Source organism: Eubalaena glacialis, chromosome 8 (genome assembly GCF_028564815.1).
Source record: "Eubalaena glacialis isolate mEubGla1 chromosome 8, mEubGla1.1.hap2.+ XY, whole genome shotgun sequence".
NCBI classification, from domain to species: Eukaryota; Metazoa; Chordata; class Mammalia; order Artiodactyla; family Balaenidae; genus Eubalaena; species Eubalaena glacialis.
In genome coordinates, this window is record NC_083723.1 from 49,388,589 (window position 1) to 49,410,288 (window position 21,700).

Here is a 21,700-nt window from a genome sequence, read left to right on the forward strand (position 1 = left end):
TTTAGGAATATCAGGTATTATGAATAAGCAATTTTTATCATTGACACAGTTTGTAACACCTTCAATTATTAATTTAATCACTTAGTGTTAGAGAAATTTAGCAACTTGCCTAAGGCCATGTGACTAATCTATGGAAGGACAAAGAACAAATTCTTGATTTTTACTTTGAAATCCAGAATAATAGGCCACCCAGGGTCTGAAAGTTTACAAACTTTAAGAGAAGCAAGTAAAGCATCAGAAACCAAAAGAAAATAATAAATAAAATCAGTATGGGTTCATGAAGGTGGCAGTCTTCTGTTTCCGAATGCCATTATTTATTTATAACTCAATTTCCTTTTAGTTGACTTTGCGGTGCCTTTACATTTAAAATCTGAAGACTAAAAGTAACTGTGGAGGTCACTTACTCTATTCCCCAACTCCGTAAGCTGGCTCTGTTTGACTGATGTCTGCAGTTTGAGTGACTGCCAGAAAAGGATGCCTAACCTCTCAGTTGGATGTTCAGACTTGTCTTGTAAACAAGGAGTTCTTATCTATAACCTATATTGTTCTTAAGTCTTCAGAATTAGAGAAGAATTGGCCATGACCCAGCTCTTTTCACAATGGCATTAATATTTTCAAAGTGAATTTTCATCTTTGATCTTCCATACTTTAAGAAACTTGGCAGTGTTTCTTCAGTACTAGCCTTCCCACTTGTCTGTCCAGTTTCTATTTGAATTTTTAGGATTGATGTTGGTGACTTTCACTGTACATTTCTTTTTCTAGCCTTTTCTTAGCATTATGACTTAGTAAAGCATCACTTAGTGTAGGATTAAGTTACAGATCTGGGCACTGGTGGGTACTGCCACCCCTATCTGCCAGGCACCAGATATCTGTAATGTCTACATGTCACTGCCTTAGAAACAAGACACCCAGAATTAACCTGTTATCAGATTGATGGCTGTGAGATATAAATAGGCATGAGGACAGATAAACAGTTCTGTGTTTTCTGCTTGTCTTGTGGCTTTAAACCTGTAAAAAGAGTTTTATTTTTTTCCTTATCTAGCAAAGTAAAACTTTAGCTCTTAGACAAATTTGCCCCAGGACAGAAAGTCTGGCTCACTTTCTTATAATTTCTTTCAGTGGAGGAAGCCAGAAAATGTGTTAGTTTGGTTCAGGTTGTTGGATTTGTTACAGGAAAAATCAGACCACACTACAAAGATTTATCAGATGATTGTGTTGTATTAAACCACAAACTAATAACTGAGGACATATAAAGGATTTAAGACATTTGAAGAGGAAAAAAAAATCTAAATCTGTTCCTTTTCTGTAGAATCATATTCACATTTCCGACTAAATAAATAATTATCTTCTCCATTCTGGAATCTGCAAGGCTCAGTAGAATGTGCAGTAGACCAGGGAAGAGGCATTGCTTCAAGGAAGGGGTTATAATTACAGTCCTGCTACAAATTTACTCAGACAAATCACTTACATTTGACTTGCCTCATTTTATTTAGATTTAAATTGTGATACCTGGTCTCTTCGCTTAATACTTAAACATAACTTTTCCTATAAATGGTGAAAAATTATTTATAAAAAAGAATGAAGACAGATATTTTAATCAACTGATATATATATATTTTTTTAAGAAAATTAAATGTTTTGCCAAAAGAACATTTGGGCAAAATAGAGGTAACTTAGCATGGTTAAATATTTTCTCATTGGGAAATGTACCATTTGGTTTCATATATATGTTTGATGTTTATCAGAGCTCATATTTATGTATCTAGTTACACGTCAAATTTGAGTATTTTTCTTGTCATTCCTTTATTAACTGGGGATAGGGCTCATGAAAGGTATATAGGTAAAGATATGTGTCTATGTATCTATCTATCTTCCTGCTCCTTGAACAATAATTTCTTAGACTTGGGGGAAATATCCTTGAAAATATTTGGGGTGTGTGTGTGTGTGTGTGTGTGTGTGATTTCAGAACATAAAAGAATTCTGCAGACAGGATAATATTTAACAGTAATCTAATACACAATGATAATCTTTGCCAGTTAACTATAAGTGATTCATCTTTACATGTGACCCATACGTGGCATTATAAAATACTCTTTATATGGTCCCTGATGTCAAAAGGCTGACAGTTTTGAATAGAAAACATTTTTTACATTATTAGATTAATTCTGCCATATATATTGAGAATAAATTTTTTTACCTTATTACTTTCTTCCATATTTTGTTCTGTGATTAGACTTAAAAAATATCACAAAGCCACGTCAGTGGGTTATGTATACTACTTTGATCACGCTACTACTTTGGTGCATGCTTTTGTTGGCAAGATTTGGGGCCATTCATTCTCATTTCTGGATGATCTACCTATCTATCTGTTTATCTATCCATCTCAAATCATTGTTTATCAAAGCCTTCTCTCTAAAACTAATTCTCTGTCAGCCTCTGTGAACTCTACAAATAGACATACTCTAAACTACCCAGATAAAGTTACTTATGCTATAAATATTACTTGCAGATTAGTGAATGTAGTGATTTTTTGCATTAAAAAATAAAACATGAAATATTAGTGTAAGATTTGAATAGTCAAGAATTATACTCAACTTAGAATCTTTACTTAATAGGAGTTTTTTTTTAAAGTGTATTCCAAAAGTAAGGTGTCTCTCCTGGAAGGAAATGTTGCATCTTGAAGCAGGTAGAAATTTCTAGTATTTATGCTCTGTACCTCCTTTTGGATTAGAGAGCTGTTTGTTGTTGATGTGAAAGACGAGGGAGATGAATGGCATCCTTACAAGGAAAAAAACATCTGGAATTAAAGAGTAGACTCCACAAGTCACTAAAGCCTTGCTCTAAGTAAAAGGCAGAACTCATCAAATGTCTTGAAAACATTAGGGTGAGGCTGCTTGTCCTTGGTCTGTGTGGGCTCTGCTCTTGACTTACTGTTCACTGGCTCATGGTCACGTCTGTTTTTCTGCTCTCCTGATCGACTTTCTGCTCTACATTGCTACATAAACCACCAGACTACACCCTCAATCACATTTGGAAATGTTTCCTGAGGTGTGGTTTTTGCAGTAACATTTTCCCCCAGTTCTGGCAAGCAGTTCAATCCCAGCTAATCTTATCCCCTCTTTTTTATTATTATTTTTTATTTTTGTGCTGGAAGGGATTTCTTGGATTCAGCTCTCCCCTTTGCTCCTGGTTTATTTAAATTTAAATATAGCTGACATTTATCAAGGAGGAAGTACTAAACAAACCTTTGTTTAAGTTTCCAACAACATACTAAAGATTCTCTTATGTTGACCTAACTATAATACAGATGAAAGTAGGTTATGCATGATATTTTGGTTAGATAATTTTCTCATCATTCATTGCTATTGTAATTGTTTTTTCTTCTTTAGAAAGTATAAGAGATTTGAACTTTGCTTGCCATTGCTTTTTATGAGGGCATAGTTTTTATAAAAGATAGTGTTTAAAGTTAACACATTCACATTTTATACAATGTCATCTCTTGCCAACATTTCTATAAAAGAGAAAGAACAATTATACTATAAATAATATATATGTCAGGAAAAGTACTGGATCTCTGATAGAGATGAATTTCACCATTCATTTATTAATGCAACAAATATTTATTGAGTGATCACTAGTTGCTAGGCATTATACAAGGCCCATGGATTACATCAGTGAAAAAAAGAAAAAAAAGAAAACCAAAATCTGCCCTGATGAAGTTTCTAGTCTACCCAGAGTTGGGGTTGGGAAGATAAATATGAAATAATGTACATAATAAAAGTATTTGGTATGTTTGGAGGTAACAAACATGTCGAAAAGCATAGAGCAGCCTTGAGGAATCCTGATGGTGGCGTGAGTGGTAATTTTAATCAGTGCGGTCACAATGGGCTTCACTGAGCAGGTGACATATGATCAGAGAGAAGAACAGCTATCAAGGCCTGAACGTGAGAGCACACTTGGTATGTTTGAGAACCACCAACAAGGCCAGAGTGGCTGGAGTGGAGTGAGCAGGGGAAAGAGTAGAGGATGGGACCAGAAATGTAATAGAGGCCCTGATCTCATAGGGTCTCAGAGGGGCCTTAGCCATTGTGAGGATGTTGGCTGTAGTTGTAAATAAAATGGCATGATATTGCAGGGATTTGAGGGATAGAATAAAATGATGTAACATATGATCTGTAACAATTACTCTGAATTCTTTGTTAGGAAACCTCTAGGGTGTCAAGAGTTGAGCAAAAGAAGACATTTAAGATAATGATAGTTCAGATAACTGAGACGGGCATATGTGATTGAATTTTGGTGAATTCTGAATATCTTCTGAAAATAAAGCCATGAATATTTTCTGATAAATTAGATCTTGATATGGAAGAGAAAGATTAATCAAATATATTAAACTGCAAGGCTACCTAAGATCACCAAAGGACTGATTGTAGCTTGAGAAGGAGGACCAAGATTAAGCTCTGAAATATTTGTTATTAAGGGGTAAGGGAAAAGGAGAGGATAACGTACAAGAAGACTCAAGTAAGAGGACAAGAAAGAGAAAGTGGTGACCTAGAAACCAAGAGAAGAAAAAAAGCATCAAAACAGCAATAAATATCAACTGTTTTAAAAACAATTATTAATCAACCAGAGGTCAGTCAGGGAAATAGAACCACTATAAGTGTTGTAGAAAAATAAATTTATTACTTATGCAATTGCAGTAGGAGCTAAAGAAGTAAGAAAAAGTAATCTCCAAAAAAGAGATATAGGTGATCAGGGAAAAGTTACTAACCAGCCCTGCTGAAGCACTGGTATGGATGAGCAATTTGGAGTTTGCAGGGATAGATCTAGGAAACCAGGTAATTCCAGCTGCCATACTGAAACTGAAAGGATAGTTGGTAGAGAAGACTATGGAAGGCTATTTATTGCCTTTGCATTTGGTCATGACTTGGCTTGTTATTGATGAGCAGAGCTGGTAGTTAGGAAGAAGAGCTGTAAGCAGGGAGGTGTTAGAGGAAAGACAAGTTGAAAGCCACTAGCACCTTGTGTCTATTTCTTAGCACACAGAACCACTACAATCTTCAGGAAGTAATCAATGATTCTTCGATTCTGTCTTCCCAGTCTTATGAATATTTCCCTCTTGACCAACTCCAACTCAGAACTATAAAGGGAAAGAGATTCCAGGAAATGTAGTTGCAGCTTGGCCATGTTGACGTAGTATGAAACTACTACAGTCCAGCACTTTTCAAATCAAAAGCCATATACACCAGTTTAAATCATATTTAATTTTCATCTAAAGACAATAGCAAAAGCTTGTGTTAGCTTTACCTGGTATAACTATCCCTCTTGCCACTGAAAACATACTAACCCACTCTCCAAAAGAGGATACAAAGTCAATGCAGCACATTATCTACATTTGGGTAATGTTTAGTCATTTTTTTAACTGAGATATATCCCCCCTTAATATTTTATAACTTATTTACTGAGGAGATATAAGTTTACCCATTCTATTATATCACATATCTTAAATATTAGGATAATGGGAGATGGGGAAAAAGAAAATGAAATGAATTATACAAAAATATATTCATATGTATGTAAACAAGAGCTGAAAACTACTTCAGTCCTCATTTCTATATATGGGCACATGGTCATAGCTGTGATTTATATTTTCTATCTTACCCTACTCATTCCACATTTCCTTTGCCCTAAGCAAGAATCTCAACGAGTTGTATTTCCTTTTCTAATGGGGTGACCCACGCCTTTATTCCTGACAAGTCTGTCCATTGACAATCCTGCGTGTATTGGGCTATTGTAAATTTTTTCCTTAAATTTTACCACAGAATGTGGGAGAATGGAGGGATATCTCAGAGGATCACCTGCATTCCAGCTATACTGCTTCTTACCTCTTTATTTCAATCCAATTTCCATTTAATAGTCAGAATGTGTTCTCTAATCTGTACAGTAACCCTCTTCTCTTCCTGTTGGTATACCAGAATGAGAAACCCAGAATGACCAGGTGGCAGACTCAATTTCCAGTGTTCTGTAACCACTGCTACACCTCCTGGTGGTACATTCCACCAGGAATGGGAGCTTACACTTCTAGCCCAGCAAAGCCCAATGTTGCAGGGAAGAGAAGCACAAATTGTGTAGTGGATGATAAGGAGTAAAAGTGAAAGGATCCGCTCTCATTCCCATCCCTTGATTCCCAGACCCAAGAGTCATGGGTATGGGAGAAACTTTGCCATATATTGATTGCTGATTCTGAAGATATTCCACATTCTAGAGAAGATGACTCCATCTTGCAATGGTGATACGTTTTCACCCAACAGCCTCCATTTCCAAGTATTCAAAAGGTCATTCTGCTTCAGGCAAATTTGGCAAAATCTTGCGATTCTTTTGGTGTCTCTGATGATTTCTCATAGTTCACACTTCGAATCTGATGGACTGGGGCTTTCTGGGACTTGAATCTGGTTATAGGTCTAGGAACAATGAGAAGGGCTGGGAACAGGTTCTCAGGAGGACCAGCAACCCCCTGTAAGGAAACTGTCTTAAGAGAGGGCCATTAAAGATTCTTCAGGCAAGGAGAGGATGGTTTACTTCTGCTGGCAAAGGAAGCTCAACAGAATTTAGAGGTTTAAAATCTTCAGCTTCCTTTAAGTCTGCACACGTGCCATCCCAAATGTTAGGATCCCATTGCTTCCCAATAAATGATTTAACTTTAAAAAACAGTGTAAGATTGAGAATTCACTATACAGTGTGATTTTACTACCCACAGAATTAGACTGTGGGTTTGGTTTTCAGAAATTTCAACTCTATGACTATAGCAGATAAGACTTTTTTTTTTTAGGAAGTCTTAGAATCTTCTTATTTTCTTACTCATTGTTTAACTGGGAATTTAAAGACCTAAGTTTATAATTTTCTTTCTCCAAGTCTTCTAAAAAGCAAGTGACCAGCCAAGCCCATTATAATCCTATTTTCTTTAAAGATTTAGTGGCAGCAACGTTTTGGTTACCCAATATAGGCACTCAATTACAGACGTTTATAAATGATAATTGAAGTAATTGTTTGCCATCACGAGCTATGAACTCTTCCATTGTTCTCTCTCCCACTATCAAAAATGTCATTTATACTTTTAAGTCTAATCAGATCACATAACTAATTCCACACTTCTGTCTTTAAGGTTATATTGACTAATAGACTGGTATGCCATGAAATAATTAATATTTCCATGATATTTTGATAGAGGATTTCAGATAGACAATACTTACCTCTTTTCAAATGATTCATCTAGGCATTACATCAAATTTATCTTGAGGCAAAGAAAATTAACTACTAAATATATATATATAGAACTTATACGTGTTTATAGTTATATATTATATTTTATAATTATATAAACATATATTAACATTTTGTGTGTGTAGCTTCATACTATTGCATCAAATAGATGTACTGTCACTTATTTAACCATTCCCCTACTATTAGTTAATTTCACAATACAAAAGCCGGTGCTCTTTCCATTGCAACCATCAGAAAACAATTCAAATTCGCTTAAGCCAAAGAGAGAAAAATAATGTCTTGATTGAAAAACTGTGATGTAGTTACTCATGATCTAGTAACTTCAAGTTAAATGTCACATTTAATCATTTTCAACATACTTAAAATACAATAGGATAAAACTCCCATTTTGATAAAGAGAAATAGAGATACAGTGCTGGTCCAAATCTCAAAACATAGCTTGTAGAGCAGTAAATGGCAGCAACACTCCCTTCCCTGACAGTGGAATGACTTCCATGTCCAGCCAATCTTGTTCTGCTTTCTAGGAAGATCTCCTGTTGTTTTTACTCCATGGTCACATTTGAAGGGCCTTAAGGAGGAGGGTTGTCTTACTGGAAGATGCTCATCTTTATTGCTTATGTCCTCAGGGTATGGGTTTGGGAGCCCGGAGGCTGAGGAGTGAGTGAGTGTAGCTGTGCCAGGTCTGGTAGCCACCTTCAGGGTTTATCAGGAAAAATACCTCCCTCAAAAGATTAGCAAGGTGTCACTTTTCCTGTCTGTGGTCAAATTCCAAAGGCAGAGATCAGTGAGGAATCATAGATGATTTATCAGGACTTTGGTCTGGGAATTCCTTCTCTAACAGAAAAATTTTTGTATCTGTACCTCCCTCTCTCTCAGCTAATGACTTAGGTCTCTTTCTCAACAAATTTTGAATTAATAGCCAGAGATAAAGGTGAAAAACTAATCAGCCCTTCACCAAAAGTTAAGAAAGAGCTCTTCTGAACAAAATAGATTTCTTTCCTTTATCCTTCTAGACAAGCCTGTTTCAACTGCAATGGAAATGAGACTTTAATGAAGGCCATAGGAATAAGCTTATAAAAAGGCTAATATTGTTCTCTATTTCCAGACTTTGTAATTCATAGTTTCATTCTTGTATAGTAGGATATATTTCAAACAGCTGTTTTGTATTTGTAAAAAAAAAAAAAAAAAAAAGATAGTCACTTTCTTAGCTGAGGAAGAAGGGCCCTCATTTTCCTCTATCCAATTCTATATTTTAGGGTTTGAGGTTTAACATTACTCCTCTTTTACCTTGTTTCCTACGCTCTTGGCTTATCTTTTACTCCAGTCGTATCCTGGCGAGCACTTTGTGCAAGTGCAAGATGATAGTACCTCATACACAACATATCTCATGTTTCTAACTTTTGGCATGGGTTGTCCCTGGCAAAAACCATCTTGCAATCATGCTTGTGAAGCCTAGAGAAATCTCCTGACCAGCGGGGAGAAATTTGGTGGATAAATGCACTATTCTTTTCTTCTTTGAGCAGACAATTCTGGGCATATACTTCAGTGTTACTCAGAAGGTCCTGGTGGGAGCTAGCCCACATTGACCACCATGATGACCGACTCTAGAAAGCATCTTTGTGTTGGTTTTCCCTCTTTCTCAGTTCGCTCTTCCCAGTCCCCCAACCTGATTCTGGAGATCATTCTAAAAATATGCTTGCTAGCTCTCCTCAAATATTTGTTCCAGGCTAGTCTTTCTGAAGGAGAACTCAGGCTAAAGCAAGTCCAATTTTATATAAAAAAATCATTGTTTTATTTGAAATTTCACTAGTAATTGAATAGCCCCAGGATGCATCAGGTATAGTTGAATTTCCAGGCTTAAATGATTCAAGGAGGATTCTGGCTCCTTGTCTCTTCTCTGCTTTCCTCTTAAGTCCTTTCATTCAAGTAGACAATTAATTCCACACAGTGGCAAGATTACCACCAGCAACTCCTGGTTTGTATCTTCTACTCTAAGGGAGACCCATCAGAAAGAGAATACATGCTTCTTTTCCAAGAGTTTCACCAAAAACCCCAGTTGTGTCTAGTTGGCCTGGCTTACATCACATCACAGACTCACTCAGTCACTGGCCAGGGTATGGGAGGCTTTGATCCCTGGAATGATTGAGGGAGGAGAGGCGAGAGGTGTGGTTTCCCAAAGAAAGATCATTTTACTATTCCAAAATAACAAAAGAGATGTAATAGACGTCGTTTCTTTTTATCCTCCTTCTCTTCTTGTTCTCTCTGCTATTTTAGCAATATGTATCTTTGTAAATGATTTTATTACTGTACTGTAAATTGACTTCTTTGTTTATTATGCTTTGCCTTGTAAAGGGCAAAGGAGTATTTTTTAAATCAATAAAATCTGTTAAAATAATTAAAATACATGAGAAAAATATAAATAAGGTAGAAAATTATGATGAAACCAGGAGTTAGAATAGAAACCCTAACTCATATTAGAGGGCATATGTAAATTTGACTCAAAGCTTTCTAGTGGTTACTATGATCAAGCAAATGCAATTAGTGAGGAAAATTTGTGGTTTTCACAAAAGCAAACAAAAGAAATATCCAGAAAAAGGAAGATGTTTCTCTTACTGACCCCAGGAATTACTCCAGTGGGCCTCACCAAGAAAACCCTGTACCATTAACGATGTGCACTTTCAGTTACTTCTTTATAGTAAAAATATTGAAGTGTTTTATAGAACTGGTCCTTCTAAAGCCCTTCACTATAAACTGAGAGCATTATACTGAAATGTAATGTAGCATAAACAGTTAGATGGATGCCAATATACTAAAATCTGGGTATTTGGTTCTCTAATAGCCTGACTTAACTCAGGAATAAAATGCCAAATATGGTGAGCAGGTTTTCACTAGTTGTGGTGCAAATGTGTATTGGTCCTTAGTGGCTCTCTGTTGAAATAGGTCAAAACAAAATGTCTATGGTCATATAAACTTAGGAAACTGTAAATATTCTCTTAGAATTTAAAAATCTCATTAGTATATTAAATATTTTGATAAATTTTATAGTAAATAAACATTTTTATTCATTCTTTATTTCATTTACTCATTTATTTATTCAGCATATAATATCTACTCTGTTCCAGAATATGTGCTAAGTACCAGGAATGTGATGGTGAACCAGTCCAAATAAAGTGGATGCTCTCATGGAGCCCACAGTCTAGTAGAAGAGACTGATATCCATGATCACATTTAAGGAGATAAAATTGCAAACTAATGTAAAGGCTCCAAAGAGAGGAACCTGTCATTGACCTCTGCCAGGATTTGTCTAAAAGTTTTATATATAGTAATCCATTTAATCTTCCCAGAAACACCATGAACTGGGTACCAGTATGATACCCAATTTACAGATGAGAAAACTAAGGTGCAGAAAACAGAGTCATAGAGATGCTAAATGATTGAGCTGGAAGTCAAACATAAGGAAGTCTAGCTCCAGAGTCTGCTATTTGGCCCCTCTAACATGGAAAATGGTTTTATAGGACAATCCAAAAAAGAGGGGGGCCGATTATGAAGAGATTGAATTATCCTTGTTTGCAGGTGATATAATGTGGGAAAATAGAGTTGGGTATAATTAATAAGTCTTTCTCAGAAAATGACATTTGGTCCAAAAGTTGACACCAGCCAGGGCATCAGCCCCAGTCACTTCTGCTAAGTCCTGTGGATAAGTTCTGCAGGGAAGCCTGCCCTGCTCTACCACTCTGCCCACAGCATTATTCAGAAATCATATAGCTACCCAGGAATAGGTTTTTTCTCCCTGCCCTGAAGTCAAAGAGTCCTCTTGTTGGTGGTCCCTCTGCCAGCAATTTGTTTGTTCCCAAGTGAGGAATAAACCTTGGAATTGTTTATTGTTGGCTTGATGATGTGTTTTGACATCCTGATACCATAAATGGGGGAAACAATAAACCAAGGTAACACTGTAAGATATGATTAACAAATTACTTAGTGGCTCCAATAAAAGAAATCAGAAATATCTCACATAATACCAACATAAAATAGTAAATGGTGTTTCATTCTACAATCAACAACCAATAAGAAAGTAAGCTAAGATTGATAGTAAAATACCATTCGAAATAGCAAAACAAAACACCCCTCCTCAAACAAAACAAAGTAAAATGCTATAGACTATCTAGGAATTACCTGTAAGCAATTCAGAAGACTGTTATAAGATAGGTCATAACGCAAGGCTTAAACAAATGGAGAGAGATAACATATTCCTGAATGTGATGAATTACTATAAAGGTGTTAATTCTCAAATTTATCTCTAACTTCAAAATAATTCTAATAAAACTCAAGCAAGATTTTGTAGAAACATGTGCAAACTATTCTTAAAAAATTGTATAAAGGAATAGAAGTCCATGACTAACTAAAACTATTTTTAAAGGAGAAAAAGAAAGAGGAGGCCTCATGCTACTAGATGTGAAACTGTGTCACAGAGCCATCATCATGGAAACACTGCAGTACTGATACAGGAACAGAAAGATATACCAGTAGTGTCCTGTGCACATAGACGCTAAACATAAGATTAAGGAGGCACCAAATTTCAGGGGAGAAAAGATGAATTATATAGTAGATGGCACTGGGAAGACTTGGCTCATGTTTGCGGAGAAAAATAAAGTTGTATCACTACCTATATTGTATAAAAAGGTAAACTGTGGATGGAATAAAGACATGAGTAGGAAAAGTAAAATATATACACAAGCAGAAAAGCTAAGGAAAAAATAATAATACTAAAGGTAGATTTGAAAGTATCAAATTTTAGGGTTCTTTGGTTAGAATTTATTAGCGACTAGGGGAAAATATTTGTAATGCTTCAAACAAAGAATGTCTACAAAATACAAGAAATTCTGCAAATCAAAAGGAAAACTAAGGAAACCCAAGTGAAAATGGGCAAAACGTGTAAGTAGTCAGTGCACAGCAAGGCTGAAAATGTGCTGTGTTATATTATTAACGTACAAATCTAAACTAAAGCAATACCAGGATTCCATAAGATTAGAGCTTAGAAAAATGCCAAGTATTTGTAAATATGTAGAAAATGGAAATTCTTGTGTTCCTGTGCACTGCTGGTAGACGTTGAGACTGCTATAGATATCTGATGGTATTTAGGGGAATTAAGTATGCCTGTCTTTTTATGAATATACCTCTGAACCAATTATTTCACTCTTTGTTGTATATACCTTGTTATATATTCTCTAGTCCATACTGAGGTGTTTTTTGTTTTGCTGGCTTGTTTTTCACAAAGAAGGGAGTTGGAGGTAACCAAAGAATTCAGCCCAAGACAACTAGATAATAAGAAATGTGATGCGGACTTCCCTGGCGGTCCAGTGGTTAAGACTCCGTGCTTCTACTGCAGGGGGCATGGGTTCGATCCCTGGTTGGGGAACTAAGATCCCACATGCTACATGGTGCCCCCACCCGCCACCACCAAAAGCCAAAGCCAGTGACAAAGGAAAGGATGAACATGTTAAAAAAAAAAAAAAAAAGAAATGTGATGAATGCATACAGTGGAATAGTGTAGAGCATTTAGGAGCAGTGAACTTGATAGGAAATTACCAACCCAGGTGGATTGTGAAACACTGCTGACTGGGAAAAGTTAGGAGGAAATATCTGAGCACAAGATCATTTACTTCAATGAAAATAGATACATAGAAAAACCAACTGTTAACATTCCTCATAGATATGTACTTATCCAAGGGCACGTGCTAAAACAGAGAAGTGCAGCAGCCAGTGGAAGGAGAGAGAAATAGAAGTGGAAATTTTGGCTCAAAGTGTAAAAATAATGAATAAAAAAAACCCATAAAACAAAAATGGGTATCTGTCCTGGTTATTATTGCTATGTAACAAATCATCCAAAAATGTAGTGATATAAAGCAACAGCATTTATTATACTCACAAATCTGTGAGAAAAGCTACAGTATGTCTGAAGATTCAGCCTAGAAGATTAAAATGGCTGGGGAAACAAAAATCTGGGACTGGATGATTTATTTTCAAGATGATGTCTTTACTCACATTTGGAATCAAAGATGAGATGATTTAAAGTTTGATGCAACTGAAACTCATCATGAGAACACTTACACATGGCTTCTCTGTGTGGCTGAGGCTTCTCTCAGCCAGATGGGTGGGATCTGAGAGAGAGAGTATCTTAAGAGGGGCTTCCAGTGAATGGGTGTTCCAAGAGAACCAAGTGGTGGGTGCACGGTCTTTAATGACCTAATCTCAGAAGTCACATAGTATGAATTCTACCATACTTTATGCTCAAAGAAGTCACAACCACATTCTGATATAAGAAGTATCATAGACTCCACTTCTCAATAGGAGTAGTGTCAAGAAAAACATGGGGGATTGGAGAAATTGTTGAGGTCATCTTTGAAAAATACAATCTGTCACATTTATGCCCACATAGATGATGGTAATGTTCCATGAACTAATGTGTTTAATCAATTCTGCCCCTCAAGTCCATGGCCTTGGGGAAAAAAAACAAAAGAGAGAGAGAGGAAGGAAGGAAGGAAAAGAGGAAGGAAAAAAGGAAGAGTTTCATCTAAATGGCTAAATGGCAGGGTAGGGTATGGTTAGAGAAAGCTTCAGCCCTTGAGCCAAGATCTAAATTTTGAGTAGAAATTAGTTGGAAAAGAGGAAAGAGCATTGCAAAGTAGGAAGAACAACATGTGTCAAGGTCTTGCAGAAAGAGGGAGCCATGGTCATGGCACATACTATAAGGGGAACAAAGTCACTATGATTGGGGCAGAGAGAGATTGAGAGAGAGGGGAGGAAGAGAGTCCAAATAATTAATCATATGAAGAATGTTGCTCCTAAGAGGAAAAGAAAGCAATGGGAGAGTGTTAAAAATAACATGACTAAGTGTATGTTTTGACAAGATTTCTCTTTCTGTAGTGTGGCAAATGAAGAAGAAGAAGTAGGTATAGGAAGACCAATTACTAGAATACTAACCTAATCAGAGGGAGAGAAAAAGGTTTCTTGAAATGGAAACAGTGAAAGTGGAAAGATGTGTACCTGTTCAGGGCAGTAATATCAATGTGAATACTAAAAAGATGGATATGGGGGGAGGAGGAAGTAAGAATTATCAAGGATAACTTCTTAACTGAGCAACTAGATAGACTCAACTTTTTCTGGGGGAGAGGAAGTTGGTTAGAGGCAGTTAATAAATTCAGACTTGATTGTGGATTTTGAATATCTAGGGTTCAGAGTAGAGGTCTCAGATGAAGTAAAATTTTGGCGACCTTTGTGTAAGTGTAGCTTGCTATGAGTATGGACGAAAATTACCTATGAAGATTATAAAGTTGAATTTACCAGTGTTTTTAAAAATACGTGACCATACAGTCTCCCTTTTTGTATGACCTAAAAAAATCATATGGAATAATTGAAATAAACAAATATTATAAAACACTGTCCTAAAGAAATGAATGGATACATGTTCTTCAGGAAACTCACTATAAATAGTTTCTTTTGGTCCATCTTTTAAATGTTTTCGAAAGGCAGTTTATCTGAGATTGAAAAACATGACAATTACTTGGAATACAATTAATCTACAGTGGTTAGTAAATTTGGGGTCACATTTTAAGAAACCAGTCAAGCTGGGAAAAAGTGTGACATCTTGAAAAAACTGAGTTACCTGATATTAATAAGATTTATAGCTAAAAATTAGAGACTTTCAAGGTGCTAAGCACTTCATGTGGATTAACTCATGTATTCATAATAATCCTGAGCTAAGTAACAGTATTATTTTCACTTCAAAAGATTAGGAAGCATTCTCAGAGAAGTTATATTCCTTACAAAAGATTACCTGTAAATGAAAAAGCCAGGATATAAATTTAGGTGATTCCTATCTTAAATAACAAAGACAACTCAACATCTTCATGAAAGGAAGACATGAAAGTATTCATGAGAAACACTATGTAGTATTTTATGTTGATTTCCTTAAAAAAATGAGACATATATAATAAATTTAATAAAATTAGAAAGATTAGAAAACCGCAGTCTAATTGCTTTGGATTAGCCTTCTGAAGGTAATCAAGTAGGGTATTTCAGATGACTTTCCTCTACCTCATGTAGAGTGAGGTGTGGAGGGTTGGCAAATTGTGAATTATTTGGCTAGGACATTGTGAGTAATATCTGAGTGGAAAATATCTAGACATGAAACTTGGAATGTACTTCTTAATCAGTTTTTGGCAGAATTGGAGCTTCTCATCTGTCTTCTAGCCAGGAGTGTAAGATTGGGTAGGTCATCATTATGTATTAGAATGCCTTATTTTTAGCATGTTTCTTGGAAGAGATTTTTGGGAGGCCTGACATATTAGTAAATGGGAGTGTAGACCCCTTATGGTTATGTTCAGAAAAGAATTCAGTGTAATTTTTCATTATTTTTATAGATGTTATTTAAGGAGAAAATATCTTGTATTCTTTGCAAACATTAAAAAATGGCATTCTATAATTTTTACAGATTTTGGCTGTATGTATCAAAAAGTAAAATTAAAATGCTAAATGTTAGATATTAATTGGGCATAAAATAATGCATAGGTTCCCATGTATGAGTATGTTTTGATGTCATAAAAAATACATTTAAATGCTTTGATTACTGAGAAAATTAAGAAAAAGCTCAATTTTAATTTTCTGATTGGGAATGATCTGGTAGAATGTAAACCTATGATTACTTGTATCTTATTTGCCTCTAGCACTTTTTTTTTTCCAGCTTTGACGTGTACACTATGAATCATATTCTTGAACCTTCAGAGAGCTCAAACCATGCAACACACTACCTGTAACGAAAAAAAAAAAAATCTCTGTCTTGATATTCAAAGGACTGATATATGTATATATCCCATTAAATGACTAGTCCACAGACTTGAGCTTCTAGTGAGACTAATAGTAGAATTATAAATAAAAATGGACTCCAAAGACACTTTCTTCCCTTGGCTCTCTTCTCTATGCTACATATTTTGCATCCCTTTGTCCAATGTGGCTTATATGGGAAAATAAAGTCTGAGTGCTTTTTGTTTTGTTTTGTTTTTCTTTTTTAAATGACTTAAGCCCTCAGCAGTTATCACCCATTTTTCTTTTTGTTTGCTCCACTCTGTTCTTGCTTGATCATTCAAGAGGAGAGTTGAATGATTATCTGCCTCTTCCTACCCTATGTGCTGTTAGTTTACTCCTCATTTCTCCATAGAATTTGTATGTTTTAAAAGGAAAGGATCATAGTGTGGTCCCCTGGAAAACATACTTAAAAACAATCCATTGTCTCCAGCTAGCATCTTAAGGTAAAGTTTCAAGAAGAGCCCTTGAAAATAATCTGTGATTTGCACCAGGTCACCAAGGTAGAACCCAAGTAGAATTTGGAATCAAATACTGAATAAACAGTATATTTGCCTTGAGCATTTTCTTCAACAAAAATACAAATAAAATTTTGACTTTCATACTTTTGGCTAGTAGAAGAAATCAAAAACATTGGATAACATAAAATGTTGGATTAGAGATCTGAGAATCACATTTCCTGAATATATTTTCCTCCCCAAACAAAATTTGATCTATATTAAACATTAAGATTCAGATGGTTTTGAAAATTGGCAAGTAAAGAGAACCATAACCATAGTGTTTTGTTTGACTCCTAGTCCCCATATTTCTTAAATTATACCATGAACAAACTTTTCAACTCACATTTATCTATCTTGACTTTTTTCCTCTATCTATAAAAAGGAAATAATTCTTCTTCAGTAGCTGAACTGACTCAGTATCAAGTCACTTTGTAAATAATCTTACTATGTCAATTTCTCTGAATATCTGGGTCCTACCTTGCTCCTATGATCAAATCCCTTCCTTAAACCTCCCTTTCCTGGGCTTCAGGCTAGTTGTATTATGTCAGTCCTTGCATCGATAATCTACTTTACTTGGTATACTGGTTCCTCTGAGACTTGAATCTTATCTTTTCCTTATTAGGACTCTTTGGAACCTTAGCAATGTGTCTCAAAATCTTACCACATCACTGAGATCTTGTTACCTGCTTCTGGGCCTCCTGATACTATTTATTTGCCTGTCTGGATCTCCAAATCTTGCTGGTACCATGTCATGTTTCCCTGATCACCTAGTTATCTCGGGATGAATTTCTACCTAATACTGCCAGTGATTATTCAGTCCAAATCCAGGCTCTGTATCAGGCTCTGTATGCCCAGCTGGATTGTGTACAGTGTAATAAAGTCACAGATATGGGTTCAATGTTCGGTCTGGATACTTATCAGGTGTTTGACTTAGCCAAATTACTTCATTGAGCTTTATTTTCTTCATTTTCAAAATGATGCTTTATATCTATGCTTTATATCAATCTATGCTTTAACAGGCTATGATTTATATCTAATTAATATAGAGAGAGTTGGTTATAGAAATATGGAAATTATGTAGATAAGTATATTTAATTGAGCACTGTACTCAGCTCTTTAGAGGAATAATAATGATCATTTAATGATTGCCATGATTTCCATTGAAATGACTTGCTAAGCTCTGAGAGTTTATTCTGACTCAGAGATGTAATAACTACTATGATCTACTTTATACTAATATTGTAAGAAATAGAGATAAAGCACTTGGCGTAAGCCCTGGTATCTAAGTGTCAACTCCACCTTTATTTGTAGTTGAGTTTAAGGCAGGCAAGATTCCCATTATGCTGTGAGTATCTTATATGTAAGTGTATTCTGTCTTTGGCTTGTCCAAGTTAACAAAGCACATGCTGTAGTACTAACATTAGCTAATGTTGCTTTTCTTGTGCTGCATCTGTGCCTTCCTTATACTCTACTTATATTGCAGATGATTCCTTTCTATTTCCTACTCCAAAATTTGCATATTTACCAAAGCACTACAATAAGTATATTGCAAATTCAATTCTATTTTGGGACTATTGAAATTAACATGATTTTAAGCTGAGGTAAAATTAATGTGAACTGTACAGTTGACATGAATTATGTGAATTAACTGTGCATGGGTACATGGCTTTCCACGGGGACTGATCTTTGTTGCTTGCAATTAATATAAAGAAGGTCTCTTAAATTGCTTTTCAAAAGCAATTTATTTATCTCTTGGCCTTGGAATAAAATGAAATACTATTGAGTGACTACCCAAGTCGGTGCTTTTAGAACTTAATTCTACTACTACTAGATACAAAGAAAGTAATTTGCTTAAATTCTTCAAAAATGAATATTGGTGGCAAGAACTGTGAAGCGTCTGAGCATTTACTTGACTTGAAATCTATCAAGTAAGTAGGTCCTAGTTTCACGGATGCTGGCAGAAGACACGAGACTCCTGGGTCAGAGACAAAGCCCTTTATTAGTCATGGCAGGGCAGGCAGTGTGAGCTTCATGTTTGTGTTGGTTCCCCTTGCTCCCAGGTCCTTCAGGGGTGACACAGATAGGCACATGCAGTAGCTTGTGTCACAGCTGAGGAATCCCAAGATTAGGGAAACTGAATCTTTTATAAACCTGCCTGGCCTTTGCTCTGGAGAAGGTCATTGTCTTTATTGTGCTTGAAAATACAAAAGAAAGAAAGAAAGAAAGAAACTTGTTCTTTGCTCAAGAGAGAGACACTATAGGGCTGTCTCTTTCAGGGATCTTCACAGTACAAACATCCTTGGAAAGACAGTCTGGAACATAGGTCAGCAAAATGTAAAGAAATATAGACCTATATAGAATTGTTTCCCAACAGTTGGTCACTGGAACATTCTTTGATTTGATTTTAAGTTATACTTTGATTAAAATTTAATTGTTCCAGTTGGTCACATCCAAAGTGAAGCAATTTATTTATCTTCGTTTTGGGGGATAATCCACATGGCTACTCTTCTCATCCCCAATAATTCTCTCTAGTATTCTGAACAAATAATTCCAGAAAATATGATTCTACTTTGAGGATCCTTTCCAGATAGTGGTGGCTATGCTCCATAATAAAATCTGTGGTGAGGTATACACCAGGAACACTTAAAGGTAGAATCTGTAGGACAAGATAAATGTCAGTTTTTGTGGTTAGCATCCTTGGCACTGGTTTGCTCATTCAACCTATATGTCTATTATATATTTTAAATATGTCCAGCACAATTGTATATATGCTAAGAATACTATGATGAAAGAAACAGGAAAAAAGTTTCTATCTTATGGAATTTATAATCTAGTGGCACAAAAGTAAATAGTACCATCTCTGGCATCCAAAGAAATGAAATTGATGCATTTCCCTTCTATATTCACCCACTCTCCTTTTCTGCTATACTTTTCTTCATACTCGCTAATTGTGTGTGTGTGTGTGTGTGTGTGTGTGTGTGTGTATCTAATATATAAAACTTATTTACTTGTCACGAGGGCGGGGATTTCCATCTGTTTTATTCTATGCTGAATCCATAGGGTATAAAAAGGTTCTGACACACAGTAAAGATGCAATAAATATTTGTGGAATACATACTTAAATGGATAAATGAAATAGATTTTCAGGGAGTAAAGACCTCCAGAGGAGAACTTCCTAAAGATCACTGGAATGGGGAAAGAAGAAAATGATAGTGGCCATTTGATATCAGATGTGACATATCCATATATTACCAGAAAAAAGTCCTATTTTTGGAAACTTTATTGGGAGCTATAATTCCTCTAACACTGGATATATAAGAAAATAGGGAAGTATAGTTTATTACTTTCAATGGAGCCACATTTATATCTTCCAGACTGGTGTAGCAAAAAATGGTTTTGCATATAAAAGTGTTCATGGAACTTCTTCAGACAGAAAACAGATCTAAAATTCAGCCAGGTGTATAGAAACAAGACACTGTCTTAAAATATGTCTTGATATACATAGCCCAGGGCAATCCCTCCATATTTAGTTTTAAATCTCAATGGAAGGCAATTAAAGGTGTATGAGAGGCTCATCTGTAAACATATTTAATTAAGACTTTTCTATGCCAAGAAGGTTATTATGCCAATTCTAAATGATAGATTCATGTTTTTAGCTTTTCCCTCACATATGCCAGTTGGCCTTGAGTAGAAGAATTTGAGTTAAAATACATTTTGCCGTGGTACCAAAAAACTGGTTTTAACTGGGCTTTTAGGATTGAAAAGGACTAAGAAAACAGTCTTACTTATAATGCATACTTTTAGAAATAATATTCTAGAGGAATGCAAAAGAGGACAGAAGTGACCCTTTACAAACCAACCATCTAAAGAACTTTTTGAAATTTCTGTAACTTGGTTAGATTCAGTAAAAAGAAAAGGTTTCAGAAAGCTGGATGTTGTATATATTTTCATTTTATAAATGAGAATATGTGTGCCTTTTTAGTTTAAAAATCACCATCTGCCATGAATACCTTTACTACTACTTTTTTCTAAGGAGGAAAGCAAATTCTCATTCTGTTTTATCTTTGATTTCAAGAATTTAAAATCCAGAATATCCATTTCTAAGAAAACTTTGTTCATGTCTTGTGAATATCCTAAAGTATTCATTAGGCAGCAGCTGTGATGAAGTTAAAAAAAAAAAGAAAAGGGAATAAGCTAAAGAAAGATCTTTATTCATAAACTGTGAGAGTCTTTACATGATGATGCTAAGACTTTCTCAAACTCTAGGGAATAAATGGACCAAACCGTTTCAGGGTGGAATAGGTTTTAGACTTAGAAAGAACATCATCCATTACAGAAATATTAGACAATCAATAAGAAATACCATTTTTAAATACCTAAGACCTCTAAAGGTTTTTATCTAATATTTTAATTTCAATCTACAAAAAGAAGGGGCCATGTACTAATACTAGAAAGGCACAGGAGCTCATGACTGATAGGACTTCTTTTCCCTATAATTTTAATGACTTTAATTCATAATGGAAACAGTTGTGATTCTAACATAGTTCCGTTTATAAATGAATGATGTGTAACAGCCTACATTACTTTTACTAAATTATACAAAAAAAATTGGTAGAGCAAAAAATGCATGAGTATTTTGCAATCTAGGTATAATGAAAGGAAGATTAAAATATCTAAATAAAAATGTGTTTTAGACTCCTCTTTTATTCATTAGGAGAAGATTATGCCCATTAATAGCCATCATGGTTTTCTTGTCTGGTCACTGATACCTCTTTCTAGAATTCTAGTTACTTATGAGTATTGGGTTGGCCAAAAAGTTCATTCGAGTTTTGCCATAGCATCTTACGGGAAAACCCGAACGAAAATTTTGGCCAACCCAATATTTATCTGATGGTCAAAAAAATTATTGTATCCTTTAATTTGGTGAGAGTTTCATAAAAGCACACACATGCTACTGAAGAAGGTAGAGTCTTTCTAAGAGGATGCTGCTTGGTTGAATCCATGTTTACCAGGTAAATCAGAACTCCCCAAGAGAGTCACAATGAGCAACTACCTGGAAACTA